Source organism: Molothrus ater, chromosome 24 (assembly GCF_012460135.2).
Source record: "Molothrus ater isolate BHLD 08-10-18 breed brown headed cowbird chromosome 24, BPBGC_Mater_1.1, whole genome shotgun sequence".
In the NCBI taxonomy this organism is placed as follows: Eukaryota; Metazoa; Chordata; class Aves; order Passeriformes; family Icteridae; genus Molothrus; species Molothrus ater.
In genome coordinates this window covers 4,357,092-4,365,466 of record NC_050501.2, presented here as the reverse complement: position 1 = coordinate 4,365,466, position 8,375 = coordinate 4,357,092, and positions in this window count along the sequence as shown.

Here is an 8,375-nt window from a genome sequence, read left to right as displayed (position 1 = left end):
TAGAAATAAACACAATGGGAATGGTCAGAAAAAGGACTAACAAAGCAAAAGCCAGATTATGTGTGCTAGCCCTGAACTGCTCTGTCCTGAATGGCACTTACAGATCTGGTAAATTCTAGTGGGTAAATCCATGAGGAACTCAGGTGGGAGCAACTCCCACATGAGGCAGGACCAAGCTGCAGGAGGAAGAACATGAGCAGAATGTGACAGAGGTGTGGAAAATTATGGGATAAAAGAACACAAACAGGGAAAGATGACACCAAACCAAGAGCCAGGACACCCATGAAGTGGTCAGGAAGAAGATTTAAGTAAATTTTACGTGCCTCAGGTAAGAAGCTGTGACTTTTCACAGGAAGAGGTGTAAAAATGGCTTTTGACACAAGAGAAGAGGGTGATTTTAGGGAGCCTCCTTGCTGCCTTCCCTACACATCACTGCTCCTCACAGAGGAGCAGCTGCAGGGACTGAGCTCTGGCAGCACTCCCTGCATTGGGCCCTTCTCAGAGCTGCACCCCACAGGTTTCTCTGGAGGTGCAGAACAGGCTGATGGTAATAGAGGGAAAACCCCAAACAGCCCCAAAAGAGACCACAGGAGGTTTGAAACACAAACCTCCATCTCAGGAAAGTGTGAAAGGAAACATTTAATGTCCTAATATAATCTGTGGGGATGGCTCAGCGTCAGAAACTTGCATCTAAATATTCCCTTCAAAGCTTAGGAAGGCATTTAAATTGGGAATTGGATTGGAAACGTCCCTTGGTATGAGGTTTGTGAAAGCAAAGACCTAAATGACGGGCTCTGCAGGTCTGGTTTTGCTCTGGACCTTCCCAAAGGAAGAGCCAAGAAACAAGGAGGAGTCAGGGAGCAGAATGGAAATATTACAGACACATCAGAGGCTTGTTTACACTTCAAAGCCAGTTTGGATAATGCAGGGCGTGAGCCAAAAGCACAAAAACTATTCCTATTTAAAATTATTCCAAAGTAGGAGTGCCCTGTTCTGCATCAGCATAATCCACATTTAAATGGATTATGATAAAGGAGAGTAAGGTGCTTTTGTGCTACAATACAGGTTTCCCTACATGGGGTTATTTAGGATAACTATGCTGAAATAATTCCATTTGCAGACATCCTCTGGTGCACGGTATCAGAGCAGAGCAAGCGACGCTCCAACACAGGATGAAAGTGTGTGTGTGTGTGCACACTATAATATCCAGGCATGAAATATCATTTCCTAATTTAATCACATTATGCAAACCTGGCTTGGCTGGGGCACTTTGAATATCAAGGAATTCTTAGACACAGCACGGATGAGCAACGCAGACAGAGAATCAGGATCTGCCTCCAGTAATTACACACCACATCCATGGGGTGGAAAATCCCTCCCTCCTCATTTTCCTTTTTGGGTACCTGCAAGTCTTTGGAATGTTTGATGAAGAACAGTCTGGTGCCTGAAAGGCCAGGACACCTCCAATGACCTGTGAGTGGGAGGAAGTTGCATGATTGGGATTCACTTGTTGATTCCACCCCAGGTGCTCAAGATGAGTAATGGACAAGTCACATAGGAGCAACTTCCTAAAAGCATCAAGACTCCCCAAAATTTTGCACACCCTCATTCCTGCAGGCCCACAGAGACACTTCAGAAGGGTCAGGGGTCGTGCAAGGCCAATTCTTGTCTGTACTGGGGTCCCCTCCCAGCTCACTGTCAAACAAGGCCATCCCCTGATATGTCCTCTCCTTTTCCATCCTAAGAGAAAAAAAAGCATTTTACACAATTCCAGGCTCAAGCCCAGTATAAATTCCCACACTGATTACAAATCTCATAGTGGGAAAATACATAGGATTGTGTCAAAGAGTAAAAATAGATCCAGGCTCAGGGTTTCTATGCTTGTTACAGAACACGCTGGAATTTCAATTCTAAAGGAGAATGAAACAAAAAAAAAATCTTTTTTGAATTAATTTTGAATGAATGACAAATCCAGGGAAACCACATACCAATCCTTGACAAGTGAAAAAGAAAAAGAGAGAAACTCTTCAATCCCTAGAGTCAGCTGTCCCAAGGGCAAACCAAGGGGAACTTGGAGCTGTGACTGTGCTGCATCATTAACACCAGGGAGCAGAGGCTGTGCTGGAATTCCACACAGCTTTGGACAGACTAAATAATTACCTTTAAACAGGGACCTTAAAGGGAACAGGGTAATAACAGCTCTTGGTGTGAAACAACCCAATAACCAGAGTTTGCTGACCTGTAGTTAATGCATTCCTTCCTATAGGAGAGTCCATTAAATTCCCAGCTTTACATGCAGAATCCAGGAGCCACACAGCCTGTGAGCAAGGGAAGCTTTTCCTGGTGGTGCAACTGAATCAAACCACCAACACTGGAAATGTTTTCAAATCAGGCAGTGAAATAAATGTGATTTGTGAGGGTGACATGGTGCTCCTGAGATAATTGGTGTGGACCTTGCTCTCCCTGTCCAGGTGCAGGATGTGGAGACTCCATTACCCAAACAGAGCTGGCACAGAGAGTCTGACCCAGCCATCACCCAGAATGTGGCAATGCTGAGACACAAGTTATCACTTTGGTCATCCCACCTCATCTCCTTTATATGGAAAATAATTCCCACTGTGGCCACCGGAGCGTTTCCATAGGATACCATAAATAGCAATAATAATTCCAGACATTGAACACCCACCCAGGCTTTGTCCCCATGATTGTGGTGATGAGGCGTCCCAGAACTTTTCCAAGGCAGGAAAAATTATGGCAGTGAAGTTCTGGACGGTTCCTTTGTATGTTTTTATCCAGACACGTTCAGATGCTTCTAACTTCATTATTTTCAGCACAGAAAAGGATAAGATCCCTGAGATCCTGAAGGATTTCTCATCAGGATAGCTTTGTTCTAGTAGCAAAGGTTATAGCCAAAGAAAATGTTAAATGGAGACAACTCAGCTTTTTTTGGCCTGTGAAATGGGTTCAGAGAAAAATCAATTTATTGGTCCAAGCCAAGAAGTTCTGCAGCACCTCAAGATGTGCCTGGATGCTCCAGCTTCCCACCTGACAATGGCTCTGCAGTGCAGAAGTGCCTTAAATCCTTCTTGAGTTTTTCCACTGTTTAGAGCATTAAATTCACTAAAAAATCCCCAAGAGGCAGCAACGGAACAACTTGCACTCAACAAAAATCAACTGGTCCATCATCCTCCTCTGGCCCAAAACTCCACATGTTCTCTGTGATTCTATTTATTATCTCACAGAACAGAGAAGTTTCAGCTAATTCTGCAATGGCATCTTGGATTTCTTTATCATTAAACACCTGCTATGAGTAAATCACATTCTTCTCGCTGGACACTCAAAGTCTTCCCATCCAAATTTTCCTCTGTCACAGGCCTGATCAAAGTGGATCCATGGATTCTTTCACTGGATGGGACTCAGAACATCAGCGCCTGAAATGCCAAGTGCCTTTATTCAGGAGTTCTGAGAGTTTCACCATGTGTTGAAGACCTCATTGCCAGCCACGTGGAACTCTGACCAGATTCCTGTGCAGATTGGATCTTCCAGGGATGTTGCTTTTCCTGAGATATTTTTTTCCTCAGCATGCAGCAAATACTTTAAAAAAAAAGGAGCATTTCCTATGAAAACATTTTATCCAATCCAAATATCTGCCTCTGTTTCAGGAGTGTTACATTTATGTTCCCACAGTACCTTGTTCTTGCCATCAAAAATCAAATCCTCATTGTATAAGACCCCGTGCTGAAACATCCTCCCTGCAAATTTCTATTTCAGCAGATAAGTTTACAAAGGAAACAGTTACCTGCACCTCACTGGAAACAGATGTGACATAAAGAGCTGAAGGGACCTGGGAGTTTAGGAAATGGTTGGGATTCAAACACAGATAAATCAACTTATAATTGCACCATAATTACAAAAAAAACCAAAAAACCAAAAACCACCCCAAAATTCATTTCAACAGTCTGTTTCAAAGATATAATCTGTATGTTTACAATGACATTTCTAATGATAAAAGCCTGTCACCTTTAAGCATCTCTGTTCTACTCCACTCCCTGCAAAAGCTTTCCAGCAGGGAGGCAGGACACAGGATGCAGGCACTGCTGAGGAGGAGGAGGCTGGTGGAAAGGCCAGTTTGCTCAGTTTGGACCATAAAAACAACCTTTCCTACACCCTCTTGGTAATGTGCTGCTGTTTTGCCTCTTAAATGGACCCTGGCACCACAGGGAATTATTTCAGCCCAGGCCTCCCACTCCTGACCCATTTTCATTTCATTTCCTCTCCAAGCCCTGTCATATGGCAGCAGCACATTATATATTATATATTACAGATTATGGCTTTTGGAGTTTCCTGCTAATTTGGTCATCACAGGGATCCTCCAGGAGCACACAGTAATCACCATGAGAGATGAGACCAGTCCTGTAGCACAGACAGCCCTGGCTTGGCCCTGTCCAGGTTCTCTTTGTGAGGAAGATGGGGTTTGGCACAAAACTTCTCCAAAGAAAACTTCTCCAAAGTTCTCCAGAGCCAAAACAGGCACAGGGCATCCACAGCCCACCCCAGGATGGGGAAAAGGGAAGGTTTCAGGCAAACTGAAGCATTCAGCTCTCCTCAGGAAAGCGAGGAAGGCCCAAGAGATGGGAAAACCCTATGGAGCACCTTTCAAAATATTCTTTGGAGAATACAAAGGTCTTACTTGGTAAAGCAGAAAACTTAAATAGAAGGCTAAAAAAAGTAAGGAACATTGTTGTTTTAAAGTATTCCTAAAAAAAGTTGTCAATGCCTTTGAACCTGCTGAGCCAAGGAGTAATCCAGCAAATCCTGTGAGGAAAAACAGCTCTGTTCAGCTCAGCTTGGGGCAAAAATGTTTTCTATTAATTCCATGTGTTAATAAGCTTTTTCACAGCTTTTGAACATAAAGAACCTTTTGCTTTAGTACCCTGTAAATTTTGGAGCCAACATGGAAACTAAAACCAAAACTGTAACTCTGTGGCTTCACAGCTCCTAAACACATCAGGAGGGGTCAACCTCAAATCCTTTCCTGGCTTATGTGAACAGGGAGCTCACACAAGCAGCCTTCCCCTGGTTCATCACAGCACAGGCCATCAGTCCTGAGGCAAAAACCAACACAAAAATCTTGGAATATCAGATGTGCCCAAGCAAAGCCCCCAGAGTGATGCTCTGGGCAGATTCCTCATGTGTATGGAGTGAACATTGCAAGACAAATTAAATTAAACCCCTGTTTTAATGATTTTCTTCTTTAAGGTGCTCGCTAAGAACTATGTGAGTTTAAAAAGAAGAAGAAAACCAGGTTTGAGCTGTATCATTTTAAATCAGAGAAAATAAGGAATAAGTAAACCCTGGAAATCCTTTCATATCCCAAACTCAGCCTTGCCCAGTAAGAAAAGTTTCAAAGATACAAGGAACTGCTGTCCAAAAAAAAAGGAAAACCACCAAATGAGCTGACAGCTTTGGAAATGTTTTCCTAATTCCCATGTCAGAGTCTGGCTATGTACTTGAAAGTTTCTGATTCCCATATAATCCAACTGGGGACATTTTAATTACACAGACAAATGCATTTTCTGCTCCAGCCAGGCCCATAAAGCCACCCTTGAGCCACAGCCTCAGCACACTGCAGGCTTGTTGGGAGGGAGCAAATGAATGGCTTGTGATATCCCACATTCCAAACTAGCCTTTGCAGACTTTTCCTGATTTTTTTTTTCTTCAGCAAATTTTGCTGTGGGATCACAGAAAGTCCTTTGAAAACAGTCCCATGTGGTGGAGGAGCTATTCCCTCCCTGGCACAGCTGCTGATAAAATCCTGTGAGCATCCTCACTGTGAGCACACAGCAGTGAATGTCCAGAGCAGCTCTGCCAGGGAGAATTGAAATAACCTAAAAACCCTGAATATTTACCTTAACTTCACATCCCTGCTTGTCAGTGCTTGGATTAACTAGGACAGGATGGGTTCCAGCTGTTCTTTTTGGGTTTTTGGTGAGTCACTGGCTATCTTCCTTTGTGAAAATATGGATAATTTCCTGTTTCATGGTACGACTGCCCAACACTTGGGAAAAATAAAATTGTTGAAAAATAAAATAAGTGTCTTAAAGGAGGAAACAACCCTGTACATCCCACCTGCCACTGCTGGACAAGGCTCTGGTCCCCTCTCCATAGGTTCTGTGACCACCAGATGCTCTGCCAGGCAGGAAGAGGAAAAACCAGTTTGGGAGAAGGCAGCAGCGTGCAAGATCACTGCCCTCTGCTGAATCCAGAGCTGGGGAGACACACAGGTGTTCCCTACAACCCAAAATCTCTGGGAGCAGGAATGGCATCAGCCACATTCCCAGTGCAACTTTTGGCAGGAGGAGACCAAGCAGCACCACTGAGGCCCACGGGTGTTTTGGTGGTACAGCAGCAGGATATTGTCAATAATCCCCAAAATACTGACACAAAAACCCCCAGAGTTTCCTTTGTCTGATGGAAATTAACTCGAGGAGATCCACAATTTTTTATGTTTGTGCATAAACACGAGAAATATTTAACAACATCAAGGAAACCTCTACTAAGGAAAAGGTAATTTAACCAAATCAAAACACACCCAGCCAAGAAATCACTTCAGAGGATTCAGTGATTAGCTTGGCCCCACCTTGTAGGGCTGTCTTAGAGTTGATTTATAGATCAAAAATTATTCCTCACTTGCTGGCATTCATTTTGATTTTCACTCTATAGATCTGATCAGCAGAATTTAATTTTTCATAAATCTTGCTAATTTTACTGTATTACACAGGGGAAAATACCATCCTGGCATTTCTGAAACAGATCCTTTTAGACACCCTCTCCCCATGCCCCAACAGCCAAGGGTTTTCTCTGCCTTCCACAGCTGTCTCCAGTTAAACTACATGAATCAGCTTATTGGATAACGACCTAATTGCACATTAGCACAGAAACAAAACACTTAAACTGTCACTTTACATTTTCAAGACAACTAACTTATTTCTTAACATAGTCCTCAGCCAGTCAGATCTAAACCAACATAGTCAAGGGCATGGAAAATAGACAAGTTGTATATTTTAATTCCACCATTTACATTTTGCTTGCTTTTTTTTTTTAATCTGTTAAAACAACTGATGTCTGTTTAGCTTGATTAGTGAAAATTTCCTGCATTAGATTACTGTTGATGACTGATAACAACACATGGAAACTCTATGTAAGGTTAAACCCTGAAAGAATTAAAAATGGCTTGAAGGATAAACTTTTTACAAGTAGGATAAATGAATTTTTCCTTATTAAATATATAATTTAATATATAATTTAATTATATAATATATTTAATTATATAATATAATTTAATTATATAATAATATATAATTAAATATAAAATTTTCCTTCCTTAAATATATAAATATAGTCCTTCACAGGTAGCAAGCAGAGGTTTTTTATTCCTTAAATGTCAAGTTATTTAATACAAAAGGAATATTTGTCCCTGCTTCAGATGGGAAAATGGACTCAACCAAATCCTATGAGCATAATCCCTAATGTCAGCCCTGGCATGGGCTAATGCCTCTTGGAGGAGCCTACTGTCAAAACTAGAGACAAGAGCAAAGGCAAACACATCCTTGGGAGAGCTCAGCCTGATCTCTCCCCTCTGCTCCCACATCCTGACTCTGGGAAGTGACAGCTCCATTTGGTGACAAAGCTTCTGCCAGTGACTGATCACCATGAACAGAAGATGGACTTAGGGACTGCTGAGAATAGGCTGTAGGATTGATCACAGACACTTCATTATTATTATTATTATTATTATTATTATTAGTCCCCTAACTTAGGGACTGCTGAGAATAGGCTGGAGGATTGATCACACACACTTTATTTCTAGTTATTATTATTATTATTATTATTATTATTATTATTATTATTATTATTATTATTATTATTATTATTATTATTATTATTATTATTATTATTATTATTATTATCAGGCAGTCTCATGAATTTCTGCTGAGGACACTCAGGTTTGCACTGATACCCAGTCCCTGCCTGAGGCCGTTCACCTGCCCAGGGCTGGAGCATCTCTTGGTTTAACAGAACAGGGCCGTGGACTTCTTGAAGAAATCCTGGGGAAAGGAAGGTGAATCAGCCTGGGGGGCTCCCCCTCACCAGCAGCTCCCCACAAAAGTGAATACAGCAGCATGGGAGACAGTTTCACCTTCCAGGCATTTCAGCTTTTGATTGATGTCCCTGCTTGGCTGTCACTTCACTCAGGGAGGACTTTTGAGTGCTAGAGTCACTTTTAGGCAGCAGAACTGGCTTGGCACCATTACAAATTTCTGTGAGACCAATTCCACAAGGCAGCTGAGCTCTGATGGCTCCTCTGGGCCAAT